General features: G+C 43.6%; 1 protein-coding gene across 2 annotated transcripts in view; it reads left to right on the top strand.

The window, feature by feature from the left end:
- Window positions 1-9,334: 9,334 nt before the first annotated feature.
- Window positions 9,335-13,435, top strand: part of LOC121923308 (N(G),N(G)-dimethylarginine dimethylaminohydrolase 1-like) — a 49,585-nt gene continuing 45,484 nt past the window's right edge. The window contains exon 1 of one of the 2 annotated variants that reach the window (XM_042453632.1): window positions 9,335-9,618. The gene's annotated coding sequence lies outside the window, so the exon portion shown is untranslated. The remainder of the gene's footprint in view (window positions 9,619-13,435) is intronic. The other variant, XM_042453633.1, reaches the window with a different exon arrangement.

Here is a 13,435-nt window from a genome sequence, read left to right as displayed (position 1 = left end):
CAATCCTGACCAGGGCTGGGACATCTTTGGCCCAGCAACATCATAGTGGCAAAAGTTATTAATGAGAAAGAATACACATGCTAGGAAAGGATGCAGCAGTTTACTTTTGCCTGAGCCTACTGGGAAGGGCATGAATCTGTGTACCCTTTCCTCTCCACCCTGCTGAGTTAATGGAGTACAACATCTGCCCTTTCAGCTCAGTTTGCAGCAACTGAAGTATGCTGAGGACAAAGGGGGAAAGTGGGAGGAAGAGAGACAAGCTTGGATAGTTTAAAAGCAGTTGAAAAATTGGGACAGCAGAGGATTAATCAGGCCAAATCAGGACAGTTGAAGGCTATGGCACTGGTCTAAACCTGGAGTAAGCAGTTGTTGGGGGTTAGGGGGCTCCAGAGAGCCAGTGTGGTATTGTATAGTGGTTTGAGCATTGGACTAGGACTCTGGAGATCAGGGTTTGAAACCCAGCTCGCCTATGAAACCCACTGGGTGGCCTTGGGCAAGTCATATGCTCTCAGCCTCCAGGGAAGACAAAGACAAACCTCCTCTGGACAAGTATTGCCAAGAAACCCCCATTATAGGTTTGCCTTAGGGTTACCATAAGTCAGAAACAACTTGAAGGCACACAACATACACACTCAGGGGGCTAAAGAGATCCAGTGCAGTGCAGTGGTTTGAACATTGGACTAGGCCTCTGGAGACCAGTGTTTGAATTCCTGTTAAGCCATGGAAACCCCAGTTGGCAACCTTGGGCAAGTCACGCTTTTTTGGTCTGAGAGGAAGGGAAAGGTACCTCTCCCCCCCCCCCCCCCCCCCCCGAAAAATTTCTTGCCAAGAAAAACCCATGGTAGGTTCACCTTAGGGTCGTCATCGATCAGAAATGACTTGAAGGTACACAACACACATATCCAGGGCTCCTAAGGAGAGCTTGGTGGGTGAAACTCCACCTATTGACCCCCACAACCCCCCAATGCCTCTAAATGCCTCCTAGCGGATGTGCAGGAGCATATCTGCCATATTTTCATTCCCTTGTAAAGCTGTAATGACTTCTGGATCATTTTCTGTTTTGGGTTGGGGTCGGGGAAGACTCTTTTTAAATGACAGGCAGTAACCCAGAAGTCACTTCTTGTTTCCTTCCTTTTGGGGGGGGGCACCACTTTTTGGGGAACATTGGGATGGGGCAGGGGGCCACAACACAGCCCTAGGGGGCTGCATGTGCCTCCCCTGAAGCCTCATACTTTGCCCATCCTAATCTAAATTATGGATAGGAATTATGGGGTCCACTCAGTACTGTTGGACTGCACCTCCCAGCAACCCTAGTTAGCATAGCCAATACATGCACCAACTCTGTGCGTACAGTCCATGGAGCTAAAGTTCAGCAATATCTGGAGGGGCCATAATTGCCACTGAGAGCAAAAGTTAGGAGTGTTACATATGGTTAGTGAAACATATTTACAAGCAACTGGATCCAGATAAAGGAATCCAAGTAGACCACAAGTTGAACATGAGTCAACAGTGTGATGTGGCAGCTAAAAAAGCCAATGCAATTTTAGGTTGCATCAATAAAAGTATAGTGTCTAGATCAAGAGAAGTAATAGTGCCACTGTATTCTGCTTTGGTCAGGCCCCACCTGGAATATTGTGTCCAGTTCTGGGCACCACAATTCAAAAAGGACATTGAGAAATTGGAGAGTGTCCAAAGGAGGGCAACTAAAATGGTGAAGGGTCTGGAAACCATGCCCTATGAGGAACGCCTTAGGGAGCTGGGGATGTTTAACCTGGAGAAGAGAAGGTTAAGAGGTGATATGATAGCCCTGTTTAAATATTTGAAGGGATGTCATATTGAGGAGGGAACAAGCTTGTTTTCTGCTGCTCCAGAGAACAGGACCCGGAACAATGGATGCAAGCTCCAGGTAAAGAGATTCCACCTCAACATTAGGAGGAACTTCAGGACAGTAAGGGCTGTTTGACAATGGAACACACTCCCTTGGAGTGGAGTGGAGTCTTCTTCCTTGGAGGTCTTTAAGTAGAGGCTGGATGGCCATCTGTTAGGGATGCTTTGATTGAGATTTCCTGCATGGCGGGGCGGGGGATTGGACTGGATGGCCCTTGGGGTCTCTTCCAACTTTATGATTCTATGATTCTATGACTTTATCACATAGGGAAAATTGGGGGTTTAAACAGTTTGTGCCTAAGATTTTCACATGACTTCGCGATTAAAGAGGACTTTTACCGGGAATAACAAGCAGTGCTTCAGCAACAAATCATTCACAGGGAATCCAGATGAAGCATTCCTGTTTATTCCTCTCTAATCGTGGTGTGTGAAAATCTTAGCTGTGACTGTCACTGGAAAATGCCTGTTTAAACCCCTGTCACCCCCCCCCCCCCCATGTGATAAAGTCCTAAGACAGTTGCCATCATCTCTCTACATGTTAAGGCCCCGGCACTCGATAGGGCTTACTTTTGGGTAGACATGCATTGGAATACATCACATCTTCCTTCGGTTTGGATACTAGAGAAATCCAGAGTTTGAAAAAGATTTTTTTAATTATAAATTATAAATCCAAAAATCTCCTCATAGAGCACTTTTAAGATTAATCGTGTGGTTGCTTGAAGATAAAAATATTTATTTTAGTATAAGCATCTAGGGATTATAGCCTTCTTCCTCTCATATACTGATGTACTCAGTGATACATGCACAGGTATGCAGTTAATTAGAATGAAATGGGATGCAAAAATAAAAAATGACAATTGTCTAATTAAAATGGGCCATAAACCTTTAAAGGGTACATTAGCATTAACAAACTGACATATGTAAACTAATACATAAGTCTGCAAGGCTGCGAATTACCCTCCAAATAGTAAAGCAATATATGCAGCTTCTATGCAATCCCCCCCTCCCTTGAAAGCATCATCTTTCTTTGAAGAAGAAAAAAAGTATATTTTCATCAGATGTACCCTTACAGGCTCTGTGACAAACAGCTCTGCAACAGCCCAAAATTTGTTTTACCTTTTGCAAGCATCCTTGAGTCCCAGAACAGCAGAAAAGGTGGGATATTAATAAAATAAAAATAAAACTGTAACAATAACATAATGCTGGAATTTTAGAGAGACCATGTGATAGTGGTTTAAATGTTGGATTAGGGCTCTGGGAGACCAGGGTTTGAATCCCCACTGAGTCATGGAAACCCATTGCATGTCTTGGGCAGGTCACTTTCCCACAGCCATAGATGGCAAACCATCTCATAATAAATCTTGCTAAGAAAACCCCAATGTTAGGGTGGCCTTAGTGTTACCATAAGTCAGAAATGACTTGAAGACACATCACAACAGCCTGGGAGACCTGCGGTGTTCTCTGTACAGGTGCTGCTAGGATACCAGGTGAAAAACATCTAGGGGTAGCCATGTTGGCCAAATAGCAAATCCAATAACATCCAAACAATGATACCTTTATTGGACCAACCAAAATGCACAATTACATGTTGCAAACTTTTGAAGTCACATTTTGGTTGGTCCAATAAAGGTATAATTGTACAGGTGAAAAACAGGTCAGGACTCCTGTACTTTTAATGGTCTGTACACAAGAGGGAATATCAACAAGTGTTGCTGGTGTGACAAGCAATATTCAAGCAACATCTGCTGAAATTTCGTCTGCTGCTCAAATATTAAAGGTGCAGAAATTTTTTGTCCTGATTTTTTAATCTGGTAACCCTAACTGTTGCCCTATGCACAGAAGACTTGCCAGGGTGAGTAGCTGGCAACAGCCCACTTTTCTCTCCCTTTTAGAATGTATTCTGTCTCAGAGGCTGGTTAAAAGGATTTTTTTAAAAATTCAGAGACGTAGCCATGTTTGTCTGGAATATTCGTATGTAAAGGGATCTTGATGCAACTTTGACTTCCCTAAAGCTCTAGATCCTTTAGTTCCCCTGTAAAAAAGTGCAGGTATGTCTCAGTTAACAAAGCCTCTGACAAAGAACTCTTCTTTACAAAGTTGTTTTAGACTTCCAGCCCTCCCTTTTCCTCCATGTCTTCTGTCTAGGTGGAAAGTTTTTTAGCAGCATCAGCATGTTTTTAGCAGCATCAGATGTTGGTGAAGGAGGGCTAGTGGCATAGAGTTGCAGTGTCTGGTTGTAGCAGCATGCTCACAGTAAACAATGGAATAAGGTTAGAGTTGGGAAAGAATGGGATTTTGCTTTGCAATAGCAAAGTATGCCCACCTACAACAGACAAGGCAAACAGCAGCTTTCTCCAGAATCCTTACTGAGCATAAATGAACAGCAAAACACAGAGAAAAGGGGAACACAAGATAAGCCAACCTCAACTTCTAACTCAGCATGTTATATAAAAAAAGAAGCTTAGCTCCACGAGTTTGACCATGAAAATAGAAATTATAAGAAAACTGGTTAAACAAGAACAACAAAATCATCCCTGGATGTATTTTGGAATAAGCTTTTAAGTGTTCTCTTGTTGTGGTGTGCCTTCAAATTGTTTCTGACATGGGGATCTTAATGCAAACCTGCCATGGGGTTTTCTTGGGAAGATTTGTTCAGAGAAGGTTTGCCTTGAGGGTGAGGATGAGAGTGTGTGACTTGCCCAAAGTCACCCAATGGGTTTCATGGCTGAGTGGAGACTCCAACCCAGAGTGAAGACTCCAGAAGGTTCAAAAAGTTTTTGTTACTTGTGTAAGGCTTATCTGACCTTTCACTTCGCATATACTTGTTGCTACTGTTGAATAAACAGATTGCTGAAAAGGTTGAGCTGGTCTTTTTTGTGGTATAGGAACCTATCCTTATTCCTTCCATGTTATTTCTGCCTCTGGTGCCAAATTATGTGATAAAGAAATACAGGTTGAGTATTCCTTATCCAGAATTCCAGAATTAAACATACTCAAAAATTGTCCACATGGAGGACTGAGATAGTGACACCTTTGCCTTCTGATGGGTCAGTGTCCACAAACTTTATTCATGTACACAGTTATTAAAAACATTGTGCATAAAATTACCTTCAGGCTATGTGTATAAGACGTATATGAAATGTAAATGAATTTACATTTTCAGGCTTGGGTCCCATCTCCAAGATATATCATTAAGCATATGCAAAATCTAAAAATATCCAAACTCCAAAACACTTCTGGTCCCAAGTATTTCAGATAAGGGAAACTCAACCTACCCAGGAACACATTTGCTATGTTAAACAAAGTATCTTCCTCACTGCTCTGGGCATTCTCAGGTCACAGTTCTATTGGTTTGTAGTGGTTTTAACTATGTGTTTTTAATTTAATACAAATTCTAATAAGCTTTAATTATGTTTTAACTTCTGTGATTAATGCTTTTACTTCTGTCTTTTTAAATTATTGTAACCCGCCCTGACTCTAATTGTGGGAAAAAGGTTGGATATAAATCCTTGAAATAAATAAATAGGTTTGTCCCACCTAGAGTAGACTCATTGAATCAATTGTGGTGAATCAATACATAGGTAAATTCTATTGATTCAATGGGTCTGTTCTAGTCGATATTAATAATAGGATTAAGGCCTCAGTCTCCTAGTAAAGGAACAGTGGTTCCATCCTGAAAGAGAGTAGGGTTGCCAGAGTAAAAACTGACGCTCCTGTACCTTTTATGATTGTGCAGAAGGGGGGGGGGGTTCAGCAAGTGTTGTTAGCCACACTCCTCCAAGGTAGCAAGGAACACCTGCTGAAGCTTACCTCCTCTACACAACCATTAAATGTACAGGAGCCCTTGCCACTTTTCACTCTGGCAACCTAAAAAGGAAGATCTTTATTCTAACCAATACGATTAAACAAGTAAGAACTTTTCCAAGCATAGCTTTATACCATGTTCCAAAATATAGGATATATTGAAACTGCACTCCCTAAATGTCCAGAGTGCATTTTCCCATCTTACTTGCAAACCACAGCTAGTTCTGTATAAGTAAAAAGGATGAGTAGTTCAGGCTGGGCTTGTTATGCATTCTCTGCCATCAATATCTTTGTTCCCAACTATTATTCTTTTCCTTTAAAAAATCCAATCTGAAGAAGAAGAGTTCTGGGAAACCTGAAAACTTGTTTGTTGCTTTGCACCCACCACCCACAATTTCGCCTCACTCAAAGGAACAGGATTATACAGATCATCTCAAATGGCATTTCTCCACCAAAAACATGGTTATAAAATCTTCCAGGAGAAATAGGGTGTGGCTTTTAACTAAGGAGTTTGCAGAAATGAAAAGCAGGAGATGAAGAAAAGAAAAAGGAGTCTTCGGGCATATTTAAAAACTGATTTATTTTAGCACAAGCCTTTGCGAATTGCAATCTCTGCAGAACCTCTGCAGAAGCACTGCTGGAGTAAAATATTCTGCAGGTGCAAAAAGACAAATCATAAAGTTGTAGGAGTGGGATCAAAACAAAATGAGATACATTTAATCCCCAAAGCTACATGGCTGTGGAGGCCAAAGTTGCAAATGAAATAAACGAAATTGTGCTCTTGTCTCTTCGAAGGGTGTGTAGTATAAAGAATGTGAGCCGGTGTTGCTGGTCACACAACCATTAAAGGGATAGGAGCCCTGTCTCTTATTTCATCTGACAATCCTAGTGGAGGCTGGTAGGACAGGGCTAGGCAACCTTTTTGAGCCGGGGGCCGAGTTGCTGTCCCTTCAGACAACTGGGGGGCTGAAGGCCAAAAATAAATAATTAAATAATTTCAAAAAAAAAATTAAATAAATAAACCGGGACAAATGTAGGACAAAATTTTAAAATGGAGGACACTTTTTCAAAATGGAGGACACGCAAAATTTGCTGATTTTTTTAAAAAATGTTAATATAAATGCATGTTTCGGAGGCTTCTATAGACAATTGCCCCCCTTGCCTGCCTCCTCCCGATAGGCCAAAGGCCCCACGCCCTCACGCGAGAGGCCAAAGGCTCCGGCGGCAATCGGCAGCAGGACTGGGCTGGGGCGGTCCCAAGGCCTTGCCGGGCCGCATCCGGCCCGCGGGCCGCAGGTTGCCTACCCCTGCTGGTAGGACAACCAAAATGAACAAAATATATGTTGCAAGTCTGTAATATCTGAATATATGTGAGATATCTTGGAGATGGGACCCAAAGTCTTCAACAGGAAACTCCTGTTTGTTTCCTATAAACATAGTTTCCTATACACATAGCCTGAAAACATATCCAGGGCCCTTGAGCAAGGTACAATATCATCCCAAATCCACAAGACAATGTTAAAACATCATATAGGAGAAAGAAAGAAAGAAAGAAAGAAAGAAAGAAAGAGGAGTCAATGTTAGATATAAATTCAGGCCTGTCACTAAGGAGTTTATCAAACGAGAGGAATTTATCTTAAATTCGAATGAAAAGAAAGTGGGGCATTCACTTAGTCACTAGTTTAGCACAATTATGTGACTGTGCATTGTGTTCAAACAGGCTCCCCATTGCCCGAAAATAGCATGCCATTGCCCAAATTTGCTAGTGGCAGTCTATCACGCAATAACGTGAAACCACATGATTGCATTCAGATTGCCATTGGATTATACTTCCAATTTCCCTTGTCTGATAAACTCGGTTTATCACTTTCTTCTTCCTTCCTTTATGATTTTTAACACTTTTGCCTGATGAAGAAGAAGCCAGTGGAGCTTCGAAGCTTGTAACGCGTATATTGTGCGTTTTGGTTATTCCTATAACGGTCTCATTGTTTTGTGGATTTGGGATCATATTGTACTTGGCTATATAGCCAACATGGCTACCCTGGATATGTTTTCAGGCTTTGTGTATAGGAAACATATGTGTATAGGAACAAAACATGAATTTCCTGTGTAGACTTGGGTCCTACCTCAAAGATATCTCATTTTATAAATGCAAGTATTCCCAGCTTGGCAACATGCATTTTGTGCATTTTTGGTTGCATGGCAGGGGGATTGAACTGGACATCCCTTGTGGTCTCTTCAAATTCTGCTTTGGTTAGGCCTCGCCTGGAATACTATGTCCAGTTCTGGGCACTACAATTCAAAAGGGATGTTGAGAAGCTGGAATGTGTCCAGAGGAGGGCCACATGAGGAGAGACTTAGGGAGCTGGATCTGTTTAGTCTGGAGAAGAGAAGGTTAAGAGGTGATATGATAACCTTGTTAAGTATTTGAAGGGGTGTCACACTGAGGAGGGAGCAAGTTTGTTTTCTGCTGCTCCAGAGAACAAGACACGGAGCAATCGATGCAAGTTACAGGAAAAGAGATTCCACTTCAACATTAGGAGGAACTTCCTGACAGTAAGGGCTGTTCAACAGTGGAATGCACTCCCCGAGTATAGTGGAGTCTCCTTCTTTGGAGGTCTTTAAACAGAGGCTGGATGGTCATCTGTCAGGGGTGCTTTCATTCTGAATTTCTGCATGGCAGAATGGGGTTGGACTGGATGGCCCTTGTGGTCTCGTCTAACTCTATGATTCAATAATTCTATGAATAAAAGTACACTTGTCCTTCCATATTCAATAGGGTTAGGGGCACAGGATCCTGGTGAATGTGGAAAAACTGCAAACAACAAAAACACCTTTCTAGGAATCTCTAGGTCCTTCAGTACAACTCTGTGGTCAACATTTGCCAGAGATTGACCATGGAATTACTTGGGAGGAGCTAGTTGAGTGTTCTTTATAGGAATCTCTAGGTCCTCCAGTGCAACTTTTGGTTCAAGTTGACCACAGAGTTGTGCCAGAGGACCTGTAGATGTTCCTAGAGAGAATGTATTAATACAGTCTGTGAATAATCAAATCCCCAAACGCCAAAGCTGCAAACGTGGAGGGACAAGTTGTATCACTGTTTTGTTGACTTTGGATGTTCTGGAAATTTGCTGGATGGCCAGCATGGCCCCCAGTCGATACATTTCCAGGCCATATGTATTGGAAACTACTGTATATACTCATATATAAGTCTGGTATTTAGGTCAAAAAATGATCCATAAAATTTGAGTCGACTTATCCATGTTAGTACTTCATCTGAACTCTTACTGGAAAGGATACCTGAGGTCGACATATAGTCGAGTATATATGGGTATGTATAGGGAAAACAAAAATGAATCTCATGTATAGACCAGGGTACTACCTCCAAGATATCCCATTATATGTGTGTGTGTGTGTGTGTGTGTGTGTGTGTATCTATGCAAATATTCCCAGCTGGCCACCTGGCTATTGCCCCCGCAGTGGTGGCTCTCCTCCAGGCCCTCCTCCCTGGGGGGTGGCTCTTCTTGGTTGCCCTCCTCCCTGAGTCCCAGGAGCTGCTCCAAGGGAGGGGAGGGGAGGGAGGGAAACATGCTGTCAGGGGGGGGAAGGACCATCCCTGGGAAGAGGGGCGTGGCCTGCGGGAGCCCCTCCCCTCCCCGCCCAGCCAGAGAGACAATGCTCTGCTGCTCCCAGGCCAGCGCTGGGCTTGCCCTGGCCAAGGCGCCCCCCCGCCCACCTGCCCTGCTGAGTGAGTGAGGGGCTCTTGGCCGCCCTTTCCCTCCTCAAAGAGAACAGGGGAGCTCTCCTTCTCCATCTTGGGCTCGGGAAAAGGAGAGCCTTGGGCGCCCCCTCCCCAAAGTCTGCCCCTTCTTTCTTTCTCCGCTTCTCTGGCAGCCAGGGCTGGTGGATGGACTCGCCCTGGGAGGGGTAAATAGCCAGGGAAGGGGGCTTTTGCAAGGGAGGGACTGGGGGGTGCTCCTTTATTTGTGGGGGAGGCATTTTGGGGGGCTTCCTTTTGGGTGAGGCAGAGGGGGGGTCTTGGTTTCTGAAGCTCTCTTTTGTGAGAGTCTTTTGTTTTGGTGGCGAGACTCTTGGGGGCTTCCTCTTCCTGCTTCTTTTATGGGTCTCTCCCTTTGATGGAGGGGCTCTTGGGCTGCTTCCATTTCGTGGGGGGGGGGGGTCGGGGGGGGCTTCCTTTTCTGTGAGGGGGCTCTTGGAGTGCCTTGGGGGGGGTCTGCCTTTCTGCCTGGGGACTCTTGGGGTGTCTCCCCTTTTGGGAGAGGGCTCTCTTTTTTGTGACGAGGGTCTTGGGGTGCTTTGTTTCTTGAAGTGTCTCCTTTTGGGTGAGGGGAACCTCCGGGTGTTTCCTTTTTGGTGAGAGGGGTGTGTTAAGATGTCTCCCTTCTTGTGAGGAGAGCTTGGGGGGCATGCTTTGGTGAGGGGAGTCTTGGGGAATCTGGTGTTGTGGCTCTTGGGGGGCTTCCTTTTGTGAGGGGAGTCTTGGGGTGCCTCCCTTTTTGGTGAAGGGGTCTTGGGGTGTCTCTCATGCTGCTGAGGAGAGTCTTGGGGTGTCTCCCTTTTTGTGTGTCGAGTCTTGGGGTGTCTTTATTTTTTGTGAGGGGACTCTTGGGGAGTCTGTCTTTTTGTGAGGGGAGTCCTGGGGTGCCTCCTTTTGTGTGGGGTGTGTGTGTGTGTGTTGGGGTGTCTCATTTATTATTAAGGGGGGGAAGTCATTGGTAGGAAAAGAGGGGATTTCTTTTTCCCCACTTTGGGGAAAAGCGAGATCTTTGGGGCGTCTGGGCAGAGTGGGTCGTCTGGGGGGGAGTTCCATGCTGGGATGGGAAGGAGGGGGCTTAGCTCGGAGATGCGGAGGGATTCCTCTAGAGACTCACCTAGAAGGCTAGAAATTTGAGCCTAAAAATTGATCCCCCAAAAGAGTCGACTTATCCCTGGGTCAATATAAGTGCAGTACTTCAACTCTTGTTTTAAAAAGGGAAGCGTCTCCTGGTGAAAGGCAAGAGTGTAATTTGTCCTGGGAGCACTGATCCACCTTTACTTTCCCATCCATCCAGTCTTTAGTGTGAACACAAACAATTGTACCTGCTGGACAGTTTCTCAATTCCTTGGCACCATTTTCCTTTGCTTTATCCTTTAGATCCTTTGTCACATGCCCCTAAGTTTTACTCTCGACTTATCCATGGGTCATACCAAAATCCATACTTTTGGCCCCCAAACCTGCCCTTGACTTATACATGAGGTTGACTTATAGTCGAGTATATACAGGATGCTTTTATTTGTTTATATTTATTTATTTCAAGGCTTTTTTTATCTCGCCTTGAGTTACAATGAAGGCAGAAGTAAACACATTGATTACTAGAGTTTTAAAAAAGTATTAAATATTGTTAATATTAAATATAAATTAAAAACACATAGTTAAAACCGGGGGGGGGGGGGAAGACCCCTCCAATAATACCTTGGGTTCAAGGAGAGGGTTGGTGTGTGGCATGCAAGAGATCTCTTTTCCTCATAGTGGTCAATGGCTGGGTAGTTTGTCATGAGAGCAAGGGAAGTGAGGAAGACTCTGGTGGTGTTTCTTCTGGATGGCAAGGCTCTTGGGAAGGGTGGCTTTTCCAGGGTGAAGTCTGGAGCCTGGGGGGGGGGATTGGGGATTTTACATCCACATACCCCTTGCACAGTATAGGAATAAAAACATTTTGTTTATTTAGCATGCATATTTTTACTCGCATGTGCATGCATATTCATATTTTAACACTTTACAATGTAATAACATCATTCAAATTAGAACAGTTTTAATGAAGTAAATCCAATATTCAGCTCAATAAATAAATTTTACACATAAAAAAAGTTTGGGAAGAGGAGGAGGAGGGATCAGAGCCTCCAAGTCTTGCGTTCCTCCCTCCCTTGAGCAGTTTCCATGAACCCTCCCTCCTTGCTCCACCTTTTGACAAACACTGGTTTATAGGGCAAAAGCTCCATGAGTGGAGCATCCGGAGGGGAAATGGGAGGAGATGAATTGTGGCACCATTAGGCCAAGGTGTAGCTTTGTTGTTAGCTGCCTTTGAGTGGACTTTGACTCATGACAACCCTGTGGATGAGACATCCCCAAGATCCCCCCCCCCCCCCAAATATTGCACTGCTTTGTTCAGGTTTTGCAGACTCAGGCCTGTCCCTTCCCTGAGTCTAGACATTTAGGTGTGGATTTCCTCTCTTTCTACTTCCCTTTCCTAATATTATTGGCTTCTCTAATGAATCCTGCCTTCTCATGATGTGGCCAAGTACGACAGCCTCAATTTGATCATCATGGCTTCCAAGGAGATTTCAGGCTAGGGTGCATTTCTTTGTCTTTTTTGGCAGTCCATGATATCCTCAGCACTCTTCTTCAGCACCTCATCTCAAATGAGTTGATTTTCTTCTTACCTTCTTTTTTCACTGTCCAGCTCTCACATCTGTAGATGGTGATAGACAATACAATGGCTTAGATGATTCTAACTTTGGTGCTCAGTTATGTATCTTTGCACTCCAGGATCTTAGCTAGTTTTTTAATGGCTACCCTTCCCATTCCTAGTCTTCTGATTTCTTGACTGCAGTCCCCGTTCTGATCAGTGTTTTCTCCTAGGTATGGGAAATCTTCAACTATTTCCATTTCTTCATTATCTCATTTTCATTTATGTAGATCCTCTGGGGTCATTATTTTTGTTTTCTTTATGTTCAGCAGCAAGCCTGCCTTTGCGCTTTCTTCTGTAAGGGAACAATATGAGAACATTGCCTCCCCCCATAAGAATTTTGTTCACCCCAGTGAAATTTTCCATGCGTCCCCAAATTTCTAGTATCATAGAGAGTGAATAGCTGAAAATCGCTCACATTGAGAATTCTTATATCTCATTCCTATGCTATCTTTGTTGGCCACTTTTCTTTGGGTGTCTGCATTGTATTTCTAAATGTCAAACTGAACTGTTAAGTCACTGCAATGCTTCAGATTTGGTGACTCAAGAAAAATGTCATTAGGGAGCAGAATTCATATTTGGGGTTCAGTGTTCTCATTTTGCCCTCTGTGGAGCTACAGCTCTGTTTTAAGACAAACTGAGTTTCTCAGATACACTGCTGCTTGGGTACAGTACTCAATTCTCACTCTGGAGTGGGCTCCTGTACCTTTCATGGCTGTCTAGAAGAGGGAATATCAACTGGGGTTGCTGGTTACCTTAATAATAATAACATTTATTTTTATCCCGCCCCTCTGCACATCGCAGTTAGGGCGGCTTAGAATATTAAAATAGCCATTCCATAACATAACCCCTAGTCCCCCCCCTTAAAATACAATTAAACCAATTACGATTAAAACATACTTAAAAACAATAGTGACAAGGAAAATCTTCTTAAATTCCCTTTTCTACACAACCATAAAAGGTACAGAAACCCTCACCAGTTTTCACTCTGATAGCCCTAAGTCATAGGTGTACACATATATACACACAGGTATGTTGTGGTGGACCTGAAATCAGATTGAAATGGTATATACAAAGTGACAGTTTTCAAATGTCATTTGACACTTGAAAGGTCCTTTTGTTGTTGTTATTCTTATGTGGCTTCAAGTCATTTCCGACTTATGGCGACCCTAGGGCAACCATATCATGGGTTTTTCTTGACAGAATTTGCTCACAGGACGTCAGTTTGCTTATGGGGTGTGTGTGAAATCTGGTGGGATAAAATACAAGGAACATAAATT

Source organism: Sceloporus undulatus, chromosome 2 (genome assembly GCF_019175285.1).
Source record: "Sceloporus undulatus isolate JIND9_A2432 ecotype Alabama chromosome 2, SceUnd_v1.1, whole genome shotgun sequence".
Classification (NCBI taxonomy): domain Eukaryota; kingdom Metazoa; phylum Chordata; class Lepidosauria; order Squamata; family Phrynosomatidae; genus Sceloporus; species Sceloporus undulatus.
Note: the sequence above shows the minus strand (reverse complement) of the source record. Positions and strands in the feature narration are given on the sequence as shown.